This window comes from Miscanthus floridulus, chromosome 9, assembly GCF_019320115.1.
Source record: "Miscanthus floridulus cultivar M001 chromosome 9, ASM1932011v1, whole genome shotgun sequence".
Classification (NCBI taxonomy): Eukaryota; Viridiplantae; Streptophyta; class Magnoliopsida; order Poales; family Poaceae; genus Miscanthus; species Miscanthus floridulus.
In genome coordinates, this window is record NC_089588.1 from 104,466,772 (window position 1) to 104,483,806 (window position 17,035).

At 45.0% G+C, this 17,035-nt stretch overlaps 1 pseudogene; it reads right to left on the reverse strand.

Annotated features, from left to right (window-relative positions):
• Positions 1 to 8,141: 8,141 nt before the first annotated feature.
• Positions 8,142 to 8,258, reverse strand: LOC136484570 (small nucleolar RNA Z206; annotated as a pseudogene).
• Positions 8,259 to 17,035: the final 8,777 nt, after the last annotated feature.

Consider the following 17,035-nt stretch of genomic DNA (forward strand, 5'->3'; position numbering starts at 1 on the left):
TTGAGTTCTCACTTTTGCTTGCATGCGGTTGTGGGTGAAAGACGGCTCAGCTTGGCTTGGTAATCCGGAAGCAGCAGCAATAAGCAACGATCGACGATGTACTTTCCTCGGCATGCTCATCGGCTCTAGCATGAGAAGCTGTGTGCTAGTGTAGACACATAGACACGGGACGGTTGGCGAACAGAAAGCTACGGAAACTGACGATGATCCAAAGACAACACGTAAAAGAAAACTAGAGAGAGAGGAACATGTAGAGGGTCTCACCGGTGACGGAAAACAGCCACGGCAGCCGACGGTGCTTCAGGCCTTTAGGATCGGGCTTCTCGGTAGTGCTTGGCTCTGTTGTCTTGCCAGTCAGGAAGCGGCGGGTGGGATCCGAGACCGTGCAAGATGAGCTTGTGACGGCACTGACATTGCCAAGATCACAAGGACGACAAGATTTGTTGATGAGGATGAGATGCAAAACTGGACAGGAAGGGAATGATGAATGTAATGGTGTGGTCACCTAGGGCCTTCTTGCGGTCAACGGCGGGTCTACGGCGTCGGGCAGCGCGGTGGCGTAGAGAAAGAGGAGAAAAATATAATTTACTACACGAGGGATTTCTCAAACTAGGGGCTCCCTTTACGGTAGTTTTGGTGTGCTTTGCCCAAGGGGTTGGTAGATATATATAGGAAGAAAAACTCCCCACATCCACGTCAACTAGCGATATGATACTAATTAACGTTGCACCCTCCACATTTACTAATGGGCCTAAATAATCATTAAAACCCATTAGTAAATAAATGCATGGGTCTTTATGATTTATTAGGATTATTGCACATGGGCTTTTAACGTCGGGATAAATGAGAGATTTATTATTTTTGGAATTAATTAATTTCGTAGATAAAATAATTCTAGAAAAGTCCATAATTGATATTTAAGCCACAAAAAATACTCCGAGACCTCTGAAAATTTGGAGAAAATTTCCAGAGACACTTTGGAACATGATGAACCCAAATAAAGTATTTGGAGCTCATAGAAATATTGTTGGGAACTTGAAACATAAAGATTAAGTTGAAGGAGGTAGGAATTAAATTCCAGAAAGAAGCTGGAAAATTCCTAGAGATAGATATTCATCTCCTAAACGTATAAAAAATACACATTTTGCACATAGAAACACGAGGTGCGACCGGCATGAATGCAACAAACACGTTTCTACCTTATGATAAATTTTAAATTAATGAAAATTTTTATTTTCCTATGTTTTCATGTGCACAAAAATTCATAAATAAATTATTTTAACTCTATTTTCAAAAGTGGCAAATTTTGGGGTGTTACAATTCTACCCCCTTAAGATGAATCTCGTCCTCGAGATTCGGAAGACGTCGACTAGGAGATAGGAATACTTCGTCTTTGGATTCTTCTTTACTTCCTCGTGTAGTTCCATTGTCTTGATAAGGACCCCACTTTACTTTGCATACCTGTAAATCTTACTCCAAGTAACTTGCCCAACTGATTCCAAAATTCTAATAGGCACCTTGAACAACTCTCAGGTATCTCCAATCACTAGGCCACCTTTCCTATAATACCAATTCTCTTTCTAAAAATATTTATCTTCCAACAGAGCCTGACGAATCTCTTAGTCCTTGGTGTCACCCGAACCTTCTTAGCACAACTCTCCATTGCTAAGATCATCGGCCATGACTTTTGCTTCTCCAAGTGATAGCACTTTTCCAAGTCATAATCAATCTCATTCCAACGAGGATATCACAAGTTCAAGATCAACTTAGTGAAGATGTCCTATAGATTCTTGTGACCCTCCTATATGTCACTTTTACTTCCAAAAAGACAGTACTTTCATGCTCCACAATGGATAACTTCAGATGCATGTTAGGTAGTTTAACTCACGCTTCCTTAATTGACTTAATGAACAAGCCACTACCTTTCTTTCTTGCATAAGGATACATCCCACACCTTGACAAGGTGCATCATTGTAGATATGAAACTCTTGTCTAGATCTGGCAAAGCTAATACATGGGTTTTACTTCAACCTCTTCTTGGACTCCATCAACACTTAGCTGAGGTTTCTTTATCCAAACTAACTTGAAAACTTCTCCAGTAGCTCTATCAAAATCTTGATGATCTTGGTTAAACCTTCCTTGGACCTTTAACCAAATCCCATTGAAACTCTAAGTTTCTCTCATATCTTTGGGTACCACCACGCTTCTACTGCGCAAACTAGAACGTAGGATACTTCATCTTATAAATTCTTCCACTTGGCTACCCCCTTAAGAAAAATAAACTAGGGGACACCAAGCATAGCTTGCATATTCTTTTAGATAAGCTAACTAGTATGAAGTCATTCTGACATCCCAATGATACTCTCGCATATGAGCAGGAACAAGAAATCTGGAATTCCTCGTGAGCAGAAAAACAGCAGCACAGTAAAACATTTGTAACTCTCATTCTGTTAATCCAATGAAGTTGTAGCTTATACCGTTGGAAAGCTTATAAAATTATCCACAACTTCCTTATAGAACACTTTTCCAAATTCTGCAGTTAACTTGGTCAAAAACAGTGCACAACAGAAACTATTCCAGGTTCTAAACAACACAGATGCATCGCCTTGTGATTTTCATATCTCCATAACCAAAATAGCTATTTGGGTGATTCTTACCCTCAGAGAAAGATATTGATGTCTACTATTGTCCAGAATTTTTCCATGATTTGTGATCATCCAAAATTAGAGATATAAGACAGAGTGTAGGCTGCTCCAAAAAGATAGTATAGAGAGAACAGAGGAAAACCATAACCCAACTATTTATTTCACTAATCATTATACCTTAGGCCTATAAGCTAAATGAAATTGTGGGGACACCCAACAAGATCATTGCAATCATTATAAAAATCCAAAACAAGCATAAACATAATGATAATTCGACAAAGCAATAAAGATGCACATCTCAATCATTGACTCAACTTGCGATACTATCGTTTTTATTACACTAGGAGTAACAATCCTAAGACTTATCTTCAGATTACGCAAGAAGGTGATGAGGAATAGTTCTAAAAGCAAATCAAATCAAGGAGTGAAGATGAGAACAAAGGCTTTAAAATAAGCACCAAGGTAGAGATGAATAGCAAGGGTAGACATATAGTAGAGAAGAAAATATCAAGGTTCATAGAGCAAGGATTTTATAGCAATTTCAAAGCCTTAAGACGGCCAATTTCTAACTAGGCTTGCGTCCTACAGTCAGCATCGGCTCTGATAGTCGAAATTCGATAGGATTCCAAGTACCTAGGAGACGATGTCTATATCGTGGCTCAACAGGCCACACAAGTTTATTATCTCCCATGGGCGTGCAAAGACGACCCGCATCTTAAGGGTTGGGATGTTGTGAACAAGGTATCGCCACACAGTAAACTACCTGTCCCAAACAATGAAGATTACAACTTTGACCCAAACACATATGACGGAGAGTTCTTTCAAGAAGAGGGGCTACAAGGGAGCTTTGTGATAGACATAACCGATCCGGTCATAATGGAAGTAGACAATGAAAGGGTTGATGATGAGGACGATGGGGATGAGGTTCAAAATGTGAAGGACTTAGAATTACTTCGGCGATTAGAATTAGGCAATGATAGTGATGACAACATTGCTTCTCCGGATGGTCATGATATCAACATGGAAGTAGACATGCATGATAGTGATGATGAGACTTATGATCCAGCTAATACCGATCATGATGATTATTTCTAAGACATGTAATATTATGTTGCCTTCTAATTATGTTTTGTTCATTTTACACTACGTCTTATTTATTTTACATCTCTTTCTAATTATGTTTTATTCATTTTGTATCTCTTTGTAATTGTAGGTGATTGAACAAAGATGCTGGGCGGCGGGGGTCTCTTAAGGGGTTTAAGGAATGTAAAGTCAAAATACAAGAGGGTGGAGGAGGTAGCTCCTTCGCCACCGCCAAGGAAATGCAGGGGTCGTCAGGCTCCTCCGCCACAGAGGTAGGAGGAGGAGGTGGAGGAGTCCGAGGAGGAGGTGCCTGAGGAGCACGAGGAGGCGATGGAGGATGAGGAGGAGGAGGTGCCCGAGGAGCATGAGGAGGCGGTGGAGGACGAGGAGGACGACGAGGAGGACGAGGCTGAGGAGGCGGCGGGGGGTTCCTCTTCCTGTGGTGCGGCAGCAGGGGGCTCCTCTTCCTCTGGCACGGCTAAACTCTATCAGCGAGGTCCCTCGCAACTCCCGAAGCGACCGATACTTCTTGAGAGACGCCCGATGGTTCGACCCGGTGGTTCAAAGTAAGTAACTTTACATGCTGTCACTATTTTCTCATTTGTTATGTTGAAACTAATAATTTTTCTTGATCACTTGGGCAGGGGTTTCATGATTGTGGGTGTAGGTGGTCACGGACGCCATCCCAATGGCATTCTTGGTCTTTTGTGCAAGACACACTTCCCTAGCTTTGTTGACTTTGCCGGAGTGCGGCAGCCGGCCTGGACGTTTGCCCACTATGCCGTCTGCGCAGATGCATATGATCGGGATGGCAGGATCTACGGCCATAAGGCAGAGTGGGTGATTACGGAGCTATGGGTAAGTCTTCGTCTCACTACACTGCTCAATTCATCGCATTCATTGGACATTCTTCAAATAATGATAGGATACATTGCGTCTACATACAGGATTTCTTCATATGCGAGCCAGGATGGGAGGTGGCAGCGATGGCGGCGGCTAACAAAGCTTGTCACAAACTCGTGGGTGACATGCACTACGAGGCGCGCCTCTAGGCCGTCGTGACATACAACGCGACCTTCGAGTTTAGGAAGGTCACGAAAAAAGAGGCAAGAAATGAGACGCTTACCAAGGAACAATACATGAAGGTAAATATATAAGATTAATACTGATTTTTTCTAAGATTAAATAAGCTTAATTTGATCTACATATACTTGATGTCGTGTAGGTGGTTCCGTGGTGGTGCACTAGGCACAAAGACTGCTGGGAGGCAATGGTGGACAAGTGGTGCTGCCCCGAGTGGTGGGAGACGCACAACGCTTGCCGGGAGCGGCGTTTGATGATGCCTGGTGCACCACACCATCAAGGCAACCTTTGCCTCCCGGCCTACGCAGCTAAATGGGTATGCTGAATCCATTTCTTTATTCTAAAGCTCAACTATGCAAATTTCTAATCATCCTGTTGTTTCTTTCGCAGTCGGCGTCACATGGTGGCGCGCCCATCTCCCAGTTCGAGGCGTGGGCAATGGCCCACAAGGGCAAGGCGACGTCCGACGTCCACTACAACCCGGAGGACCCGCCTGAGGCGTACAACAACTCGTCCATCCACACCCGCCTCACTGAGTACACAACAATATCAAGGGAGGTCCATGGGCCAGAGTACGATCCCACCTCTGAGGACCTTGATGGAGAAGTCGTCATGAGGTTGGGAGGAGGGAACACTACTAGAGAAACGACCTTTGATCCAGCTCAAAATTTGGCTTTAGTCCCGGTATATTTCGCGCCCGGGACTAGAGAGACCTTTAGTCCCGGTTTGTAGCTCCAACCGGGACTAAATGTCCCTGCCCAACGGCTACTGCAGCTGGCTTTTGCTGCAGGGACCTTTAGTCCCGGTTGGAGCTACCAACCGGGACTAAAGGTTAACTTTTACTTCCGGTTGGTCCCTCCAACCGGGAGTAAAAGTCTACTCCCGGCTGGAGGCTCCATCCAGAACTAGAAGGACCTTTAGTCCCGGTTGCTGTCTTCAACCGGGACTAAAGCTTCCAACTGTAACCGGCAGTCTTTATGTGTGTCGTGTGTGTGGTCGCGGTGTATCTGAATATACTACAGCAGCCAAACTACTGAAGAGTGCCTGCAACCGTACTCCAGTTTGCTACCTCACGTGGGGTACCCAATTCAGATTTAGTCCCGGTGCTCCAGTTTGCAACCGTACAGTAGCCAAACTACTGAAGCATATTGCGTACTCCAGTTTACAACCGTACAGCAGCCTAGCACAGCCCCCACCGGCACAGCAGCCTAGACCAAATCAATTAGTCCCGGCTGGTATTACGAGCCGGGACTAAAGATATACCTTTAGTACCAGCCGGGACTAAAGGTCTTTTAGTCCCGGGTGTTTATAGGGCCTCGATGGGCCGGCCCAGTATGCAATATGCTAGAATTGCTGGCCAGTCCCACCTATTAGCACCACCTCGCTTGCTCAGAAGAGTGAAAGCTAACTTAAAAGCTCAGCTCTCGAACCATGCAGCACGAACTTGAACATGATCTGCTCTATAGGATTGTACCGCTGATCCTTGACTAAAGGTCCTTCGTACTATAGTTTATACAAAATGTTGAACATTATAAACGTACATATATTCTAGCAGCGTAGAATGCGTATTCAAAAACCAAAACGAATCATCAATTAAAAATAGGAAAAAAAGAAAATAGAAATAGAAATAAAAAAAAACCTGGTAGCAGCGTGAAAATAGAAAAAAAAGGAAAATAGAAATAGAAACAAAAAAAGGTAAAATAACATTTAGTCCCGGTTGGTATTACCAACCGGGACTAAAGGGTGCCGGCCCCGTGGCATGTCAGGAGTCACCTTTAGTCCCGGTTGGTGTTACCCACCGGGACTAAAGGTCCCGTCTCTGTACTAGTGGAAGAAGCACGGGCGGTACTGGATTGGCGACGGCGCAATCGACCCGACCCGTACTAGGTCTCTCTCCCAGATTCGAGCAAGGAGCACAAGCTCGAGCCCGGCCATACGCACACGGCCGGACTGTACACAACACACGGTGCAGGCACTCAAGGTTATTTCTGTTTTATTCGTCGTTCATTGATTTTTACATACCTTTGCTTTGCGTTGTATCATTGGGGTGAAATATTGTAGGCCGAGGTGGCGGAAGAGAGGAGGCGATGGGAGGAGGCAGAGGCGAGGGCTGAGGAGGATCGACGGAGGATGGAGCAGATGTTTCAGTATATTCAAGGTCTTGGAGCTCACTCAGGCTATGTTCCACCACCGATGATATTCACTCTACCAAATGATCCTGATGTCACTCCTGTGAGTTTCTCTACCTTAAATCTAAATGTGAATGTGGATATGGATATATGAATGTGAATCCAAATGATATGTTGAGACAAATGCACCATGATATGTGCATGCGGCTTTTGCAAGGGTAGTTGTCTTTCCTTTCACAAAGCAGAAATGCTATGGGAAAGTATGCATTGGCACTCTACTATCCCAAAGGTCCAACAACTTTAGGATCACTACTACAGATTTGATATCTTGTCCCGGTTGGGAATTGGTTTTAGTCCCGGTTTCCCAACCGGGACTAGCGATCCGAGACTAAAGTGTTGTTCTTTAGTCCCGGTTTGCCACAACCGGGACTAAAGATCCTCTCAGCTTTAAAAAAAATAATGCCTCCCACCGCTGCGCCCTCTGAGATTCGAACCCAAGACCTCATGCACTGCCTCGCGCAGAGCTTACCACCCCACCTACACAACACATCTAACAATGGATGTGATGCTTTCCTTTTGAACTAACCCATCGGAGGACCTTTAGTCCCGGTTGGTGTTACCAACCGGGACTAAAGGGTCTACCTTTAGTCTGGGTTGGTATTACCAACCGGGACTAAAGGTTGGAGGACTTTTTAGTCCCGGTTGGTGGCTCCAACCGGGAATAAAATAACATTTAGTCCCGGTTGGTATTACTAACTGGGACTAAAGGTCCTTTAGTCCCGGGGGCAAAAAATGTCGAGGCTAATGCTAAATTGAGACATCGTTCTAAAGTCTGTTCTCTAGTAGTGGATGTCTCTACCGGTTTTTATTCGCTGTCCGTATTCAAATAAACATGTCACATTTGTGTCTTTTTTTAATTTTAGCCCACGTTGGAGCATATGGGGTCAGCGACTAACATACATAGAGGGTTTGGTGCTGCCATGAAACGCAGCTTTTTCTGGACTTTGACTGAACTTAAATAGAAGATCCGAGACTCAAGAGTCAAGCAAACTAATTAACACCACCACTTAAATAGAAGATCCGAGACTCGTCGCCATTGCCGGTGGCTGCAACCCACCGGCCTCCCCTCTCCACCTCCCACCTCATCCTCTCCCACAGCACCATGTCAAGCCCCACACCTCCAACAGTGGTTCTCGCCGCCGTCGCTGGTCGGAACCACATCGCCCCATCATCCGCCTGGGGCGCGCCTGCTTGTACCGGGCTGGTGCCGCCCAGCATCGCCATTTGTTTACTCCAAATCCACTCAGTAGCTAGCAGCATCCAACGCTGTAGTAGTAGTAGTAGTAGTAGTACTGTGTTTGTGTGTGTCTGAAGTCTGTTTGGACTCTGAACATTGACCTGTGGCTGTGCTGCGTACTTGGTGTCGATCGGTGCCGGAACAGTGGGCAGCAAGCAAGTGTTGTACTCTACGACGTGCGCTTGCTTGCTTTTGTCTGTCCTCCTGCACCAGCAGCAGCAGTCCAGCAGTATATCATCAGCATGGCATCCATCTCCCGTTGGTGTCAGTCAGTGAGATATGCGTGCATGCATCCATCATCCATGATCCATGCATCACTGTAACAGGTGTGCAGGTGACCAGTTTAGTCATATGTGCTACTGCAGATCAGATAACTAGGGACAATATAAAGTTCATGGGCGTTTGGAGAAATGTTCACATGCATGTGTATGTGTAATAGAAAATATGGGTACCAAAATAAGGGCATAAGTGTGTCAGTACAAAGAAAAATTATGATAAAAAGATTGCTCTCCCAATATTTATCTTGAGAACAGAGTTGCATCCATCCTTTGATTTTTTTTTTTGCCATTGTTTTCTATCGAGAAAGAAGCTAGACTAGTAACTTTTACTACAATCTGTGATCGATATTCATTTTCTTCTGGTCCAAAAGAAAATAATTTGAAATAAAGTAGAGATCACAGATGGTGCATCAGAAAATAAATATATTCACATTGACAGTGCTGATTGATTCTACATTGCTGAGCTGACATGGATTGCATAACCCACCAAATATAAAAGATGATAAACAAAGTTGAGTAAGGTAAGCTTGCTAGCTCCACCAATCAAATAAGATCAAATCAAATTATATTACGTATGTGCGCAGAAATAACGCGGATAAGAACCTCCATGCAGCTGCTATGTAGGAGTAGGAGCCAATTAATTATCGGAAATGCTATGTGCCGGACGTCCGACGGATCACACAAAATGCTAAGAGCCTCTTTTGTGCAGGGGCAATCGGCGGCGTCGAATGATGTTCATGACACACCTCCAGCTCAGGGCACACCTCAGTCGCAATGGGACCGGTGGAGTGGCCGTCAACAATAGAGGTAGATGGACTTGTGCTTGTGATGCTTATTTGTGAATGGTGGCACTTGTGGCGGCACTTGGATGATACTTGTGGACTATGTGATACTTGTGGACAACTTGTGATGATATTTGTGGACTATGTGATACTTGTGGACAACTTGTGATGATATTTGTCATGGTTATGGACTATATGTGATGGCTGTGTGATATATGTGATTGTTGTGTGATATGTGATATATATGTGATGGTTGTGTGATATATGTACGTGTGGATGCAATGAACAAAAAAATGCAAAAAAAAGCAAATTTCCCAGCTATGCCGAGTGCAATGACCAAGACACTCGGCAAAGCTGGGAGGATTTGCCGAGTGCTATGGCCATTGCACTCGGCAAAGGCAGGGAGGCTTTGCCGAGTGTCACTAGTAAGCCACTCGGCAAAGCCTCCCTTCTTTGCCGAGTCTCACAAGTAAGACACTCGGCAAAGCCTCCCTGCCTTTGCCGAGTGTCACTAGTAAGGCACTCGGCAAATCCTCCCTTCCTTTGCCGAGTGTCACAAGGAAGACACTCGACAAAGCCTCCCTGCCTTTGCCGAGTGTAACACTCGGCAAAGAGGGCGGTCTTTGTCGAGTGCCCCCCGTGAGGCGCTCGGCAAAGCGACCGTTACCGTCAATTGGCGCCGTAGGGCAACTTTTCTTTGCTGAGTGTTTTGTTGGCACTCGGCAAAGCCTTTGCCGAGTGCCCGACAAAAGACACTCGGCAAAGAGGCATTTGCCGTCACCAGGTTTGCCGAGCGATCTTTGCCGAGAGTTACACTCGGCAAAGACTTTGCCGAGTGTATATGGGGATTTGCCGAGTGTCACGGGCACTCGGCAAAGAGCCTGAGTCCGGTAGTGCCCCCGGGGCTCTCGGCAAAGCCTTTGCCGAGTGCCCGATAAAAAACACTCGGCAATGAGGGCTTTGCCGATTAATTTTTTGCCGTGTGTTCTTTGCCGAGTGCCGCACTCAGCAAAGGCTTCGCCGAATGCAATTTGGCCTTTGCCGAGTGCCTCAGGCACTCGGCAAAGAACCTGAATCCAGTAGTGCTATGTGCCCACGTCTCCTAAAAATGCAGGTGCCTGCCTGTGAGGCACCAGAATGAGTGAGCTCTTGCTTCCTTTCCTACCAGCCATCCCTTTACTACCACCAAGTATAGTTTGCATCTGAAAGAACCCAACTCCTCCCTCACCCACTCATGTTGGTATTGCATTAGTACTAAAAAGGTAAAAATGCGTTGATCATTGATTTAATCATGGCTACAACTGATATAGGAGATATGTCTTGGTCCAATTACATTGATTCAATCTCCTTTTTTTCCAACAGGAATTCTTGTGCCACTTTAAAGCCTGGACTCGGCAGCCACAAACATGAGTGATAACCTGAACTTCGAGCAGATGAAGGGTGTTGTACTTGAGCATTTTCCTGTAACTTATTTGTGTAGTATTTTAACCCTTGGTGTGAAACAATGGTATTCTAGCATATAATTAATTCTTTTGATTTGTTGGAGGTTCTATATTTAAGTAGTCTTTCAAATTTGCTTCATGCTCGGTTTAACATTTTCTGTTTGTTCTATGAATGATCACTGAGATGTATGGGTGAATTTGAGCATTGATGATATAATGGCAAGAACAATGAACCGCTTTTCTTGTTCCTATACGGACCTGTCTGCTCTAGCTGCAGGCAGATGCCTGTACCTGCTGCCCAAGGAAAGATGCAGCACGACGATAAAACCCACCCAACATTCAGAAATACTTTAGTTGGGTGGTGTTTAAATCCTAGGTATAAAGTTTAGGGGTATCACATCGGGTGCTACATGGGAGTGTTCAGATAGTAATAATAAAATAAATTACAGAAGTCCTCAGTAATCCGCGAGATGAATTTAATAAGCCTAGTTAATCCGTCATTAGCACATGTTTACTGTAGCTTTATTGTAGCACAACATTGTCAAATCATGGACTAATTAGGCTTAAAAATCCGTCTCGCAAATTAGTCAGAATCTGTGCAATTAATTATTTTTTAGCCTATATTTAATACTCCATGCATGTGTCCAAACATCCGATGTGATGAGAACTAAAATTTAGGGGGAGGAACTAAGGGCACGTACAACGGGGCGATTCAACCCGTCTCTATGTCTTATTTTTTGCAGAAAACACCCTCGGGACGGAGAAGATGGGCGAGTCCGTCGTCTTGCGAGGCGACGACGCCGACTCGTGCTCCCAGACTGAGTCACCAGACGAGGATGCGTTGTACAGCATCGTCGCTTCCGAGCGACGACGCGTTGATCAGGCCGTGCTCACGGGAGAATCCCCCACCCGCGCGGGTGGCCGTCGTGTTTGGCGCGAGGTGAGGCTGCGCCCATGCTCGACGGCCTCGTTACCACGGTGGTCGTGCGGGAGCGGTGTCAAGTGGCGCTGGTGGAGGCGGAGATGATGGACAGGGGCAAGAAGTGGCGGATCGAGGGGGGCGCGTGGAAATTGGAGTCGGAGGGGGAGACGGTTGTGGTGCTCGTCTTCGTCCACACAGTCCTCTGACGGGAGGCTGCCCCCGCTGGCGCCGTCTGGTGGTGGCGGCCCAGGGTATCCAGCTGCGCTCCACCAGCCCCCACGTCCACTAGTTCAAATGCTCCTGTTCCTGTATAGATTCAAGGCTAGCCTGCAATGCAGAGGTAGCTACTAATCCACAATCCAGAGGCAAGCCCGCTATTCAGGGTATCAGCCGCCACCAGGTCATGGCGAGCTGCTCCTCCCCTCTGTTCATGCATCTATGCTTGTTATTTTTCTAGCTTTGAATTGTGCATGGAGGAGCAAATTAGGCAATGTGTCAATATAAGGAACCAAGAGGCAATGGATTGTTCAAAGAATCTCGTTTCGAAGAATTTGTCCTCAGTTTCATAGTCTTACATAAAAATTTGGTGCCTACAGAATGGAGAACATGGGTTATGGAATTTAGAAGGAAATTTGGTTGACAGGAGCATACAGACAGAGGGCTGGTTAGCAGATCAATCCAACTACTGAGACATCGATTTCAGTATACACTACAAGCTGGCTATGAAGAACAAGGACTTGGCTAGATGAAACAAGTAATTTTAATTAACTGTCTGCAGACAAGCTGAATGAAACATGAAACAATGATCAAACTGTGAGCTCTTGAATGAACCAAATATTGGTTGTTTTGCATCTACTGCATGCAATATATGGTCTGATTGAACCAAATGCACTGTTTGGCACCTACTGCAATGTATGGTCTGATTGAACCAAATATGCTTTCAGTGAGCATTTAGCTGTTTGGGGTGCTTAGCTTATCTATCTAGCTTATGTGTTATGCTATTTGTTCTCATAAAACACCGTCTACAATTTGTGAACTCACTCCCTCTTTGATCATCTTGGGAAAATTTGCTGGAGTCATTGGATGTTTTGGCAGAGAATATTTACGCCCTCCAAAAGCGATGAACTGGAAATTCCGCTATCAGCGCTTGGCCAACACATAGGAAACTCAAGAAGAATCTAATCGAGCACATATGGCAATGCTATGTAAACAAAGGAAATTAGACAAAAGGCGTTGCAACTAAATATAACATAATTATTATATCGATGGTTTCTAAAAAATATATTGTAATCATGTTGTTCTTATTTATCCTTGATACATTTTCTATGAAATAACCACACAATTGTATACAAAAATTTATTTATAGTTGATCTTAGCTACATGCAAAGCATTAAACAGCTTAGAGAGAGAACCCCGTCTGTGGGTTGTATAACCTGTCTTATACCTATCTATATGATAGATTCGAGGTGCTTGGAGACGGATCTCCGTCTGTGAGTTGTACATGCCCTAAACAATGCCAGCAGAAATTAATGTTCACAAATCTCCATATATTTTTCTCCAATTTCTTTCTATTAAACACAAACAGAAAATAAAGTTCAAATATCTTTGTTCTTATAAAGGACTTGCTTGAAATGCAGGAATTTCACAAAGTAATTTTAGGAAACAAATCAATTTCATAGAAAAAACACATGAACTGGAAAATTTTCCAGCGTGCAAATAGGTCCTTAATAATAAATAATGAAAGAGAAATCATTTTACAAAGAACTGTAACTACACAAACCAACTTTTTTTTTGCGAGTAAACTACACAAACCAACTTGTGGACCGTCCAGCTGGCTATATAAACCGCCGCTGCGCCTGGCATCGCCTCCTCGTGATCGCTACTCACAAAGGTTCCAGAAAAGCATCGCGAGATCGCAACTCACAAAGGTTCCCGAAAGGCCGTCGCCATGGCTGGCGGCCCGCCCAAGCCACCGCCTCCGACCTTCGCCGTCGGCTCCTCCTCGTCCAAGCCGCCGCCTGTGACCTTTGCCGTCGGCTCCTCCTCGCCCAAGCCGCCGCCTGCGACCTTCGCCGTCGGCTCCGCCTCGCCCAAGCCGCCGCCTACGACCTTCACCGGCCACCCCACTTACAAGGAGCTCATTGACTCCTACCTGTGCCACCGGGTCGTCTCCGGCACCAAGGTGGGTGACTTCATTCACGAGGCCGACCTGTATGCCGCGGACCCAGAACTGCTCACCAGCCAGTACTCGCCGGCGACTGCGGACGATGGGGAGAGGGCGTGGTCTTCTTCACGACGCTGCGCCCCAAGGCCCCTCCAAGAAGCACAAGGGCAAAGTGGACAAGCGCAAGAAGCGCACAGTGGACACCGGGAGGGAGGGAGGCTGGGCCTACCCCTGGCCCATGACCGCCGTGTTCTCTGACTGCGGCGGCCGCCGACAGCGGAAGCAGATAGGGCAGTATCAGCACTTCGCCTTCATGGAGAAGGTGGACGGCAATCATGTGCGTTCAGCATGCACTACCGGAAGCCGGCACTTTGCCGAGTGCTGGAGGCTTTGCCGAGTGTATTTTATCGGGCACTCGGCAAAGACAGTCTTTGCCGAGTGCCAAATAAAATACACTCGGGAAAAAAAACACTCGACAAAATGTGTCTTTGCCGAGTGCCTTTTTTCTGGCACTCGGCAATGATGTATTTTGCCGAGTGCTATTTTTTGGCACACAGCAAAATGCGTCTTTGCCGAGTGCCTTTTTCTGGCACTCGGCAAAGATGTATTTTGCCGAGTGCCTTTGTTTTGGCACTCGGCAAAGAGGCATTTTGCCGTGTGCATTTTTTTGGCCCTCGGCAAATTAGTTTTTCAAAGCAATTTTTGAGGCCCTAAATGAATTCAAATGAAAAACTTTTCAACTACAAAGTTGTATAACTTCTCAAGATCTACAAAGTTTATTTTGGTCATTTCTTCATTTGACAAAGCGACAATAACGTTGTTCATAAAATCTACATCTCTCATATTAGTTTCATGAAAGTAGAAGAGAGATATATAAGATTTGTGAACAATGTTACTACCACTATGTTGGATGAACAAATGACCAAAATAAAATTTGTAGATCTTGAGAAGTTATGAAATTTTGTAGTTGGCAACATTTTGATTTGAAATCATCTTGTCATGCAAAAACGACGTTTGAATTTGAAAATTTGAAAATTTGAATTTTTCAAAAGACCTGGGATGGAAAAACTTCCTAAATGAAAATTGTAGATCTCCAAAAGTTATGAAACTATGTAGTTGACAACTTTTTGATTTGAAATCATCTTACCATGCAAAACTACGTTTAAATCTCTCAAATTTGAAATTCGAATTTTTCAAACGACCTCGGATGGAAAACTTACTAAAGGAAAATTATAGATCTCGAAAAGTTATGAAACTTTATAGTTGACCACTTTTTGATTTCAATTCGTTTAGGGCCTCAAACAAGCAATTTACTCTCGGTTTAGTATAATATATGAGGATAGATAACGGAATCTAGACCCAAGTGACAGTGTAGTGCAGTGGTAGAGTAGCAGACACGTGAAGGAGAGGTCGTGAGTTCGAATCCCGCCGGCTGCGTTAGCCGTGATTTTAGCGCAAAAAATGCACTGACTTCGATGAAGACGGGCGGGCGCTGGCTGGTGGCGGCCTCCCCCGAAAAAAAAATGAAAATTTTGCTATTATTTTTGGGTTTTTTTGCATTTTCATTTTGGCGAGTGTAAATCCAGCACTCGGCAAAGGCTTTGCCGAGTGCCCGACAAAAAGCACTCGGCAAATAGCTGTTTGCCGACAAAAAGATGCTGTGTGTTGTATGCCGAGTGTTACACTCGGCAAAGCAGTTGCCGAGTGTTTTTGGGCCATTGTCGAGTGCCCCTGGCACTCGGCGAAACGACTGTATCCCGTAGTGATGGCGCATGGTGGAGCTCAGCCTCGACCCCGATGAAGGCGGCCAAGAAGCGGGCTGCTCGGACCTTCTTGTTATGTGCAAGGTGTACCGCAAGCGGAATGCCAACGTGGACGACGAGAGTTCTATGGCGGCGGCGGAAGCGGACGGCGAGGCCCCCGCTGCGTCTGCAGTGGTGACGCCTGGACGGAAGGGGGCGGACGAGGAGATTGGTGCGGAGACGGCGGCGGGGCCTGGGCGTAAGAGGAAGGCCGGCGACAAGGACTCGGAGACGGTGGCATCGTCGCCTGGACACCAGAAGAAGGCCGACGGTGAGAGCGCTGATGCGGCGACGACCGGGGAAATCTTCGGTGACAGCAGTGCCCCTCTTGATGCTCCGGAGGAAGCAGAACAGGAGCCCAGAGATCCCAGGGACCCCCCGTTCTACGATTTGTCGATTTCTTCTCAGATTCGCAGAACCCAAAGAAACAGTGACTGGTGGTCCATGACAAACCCCAAACGCTGAGCATAAATCGCATGTCAAATGGTGTGAAGCTGCGTCTGATTTGCTAACTCTAGCTGGGCATTGATCATGTTTTTGATCCTTCTTCATTTAGTTTCTTAGGTAGCATGATGAAACTTGTAGGTATTTTAGTTTCTTCATTTATGTTCTGATACCCATGATGTATCACATAAATGATTTTTTGGTATTGAATTGATGGCTGACTATACACTACTCTGGTATATGAATGATTCTTATGAACTTGTTCCGTGATATTAGTACTACTCATGTATTTTTTTAAAACAAGAATATTTGTTTCTTTTATATCCAGATTTTCTTCGGGTGTCATGACTAGGGCAGCAGGGGTTGAATTTCATGCCAGGTTGGCCTGTAGTTAACAAGTTGTGATGGTAAGGGAGCAATGCTGTTATAGTGTTATGCAGATGTAACTAGACCTATGATTGCCTTCTCATGGGCAATACAAACCAGTACTACTCATGTATTTTTTTAATAAAAAAAACAAGAATGTTTGTTTCTTTTGTATCCAGATTTTCTTCAGGTATATGAGTAGGGTAGCAGGGCCTGATTTTCTTGGCAGGTTGATCTGTAGTTAACAAGGAAATTGTGATGGTAAGGGAGCAATGCTGTTATATATAGTGTTATGCAAATGTAACTAGGCCTGTGACTGCATCTCATGGGCAATTTGCTCCAGTTTCAAAGCACAAATGTCAGTCCATGAAATGCTTTGCCGAAGTGGATTTCAGGTTGCTTCCAACCACAACCTTCAAGCAAGTGAAATGAAATCAAGTGAATTTAGAGTTTCTTTTTTAATCAAATAGAACTAATGCTGCTACGGAGTTGACTGACTCTTGGTGGATATAGGAGATGGGAAAACAATTTGATTGACAGAGGGCATCCCTGCATTCATAATTATTCTTTAGCGAATTCTCAAAAAAAAAATTATTCT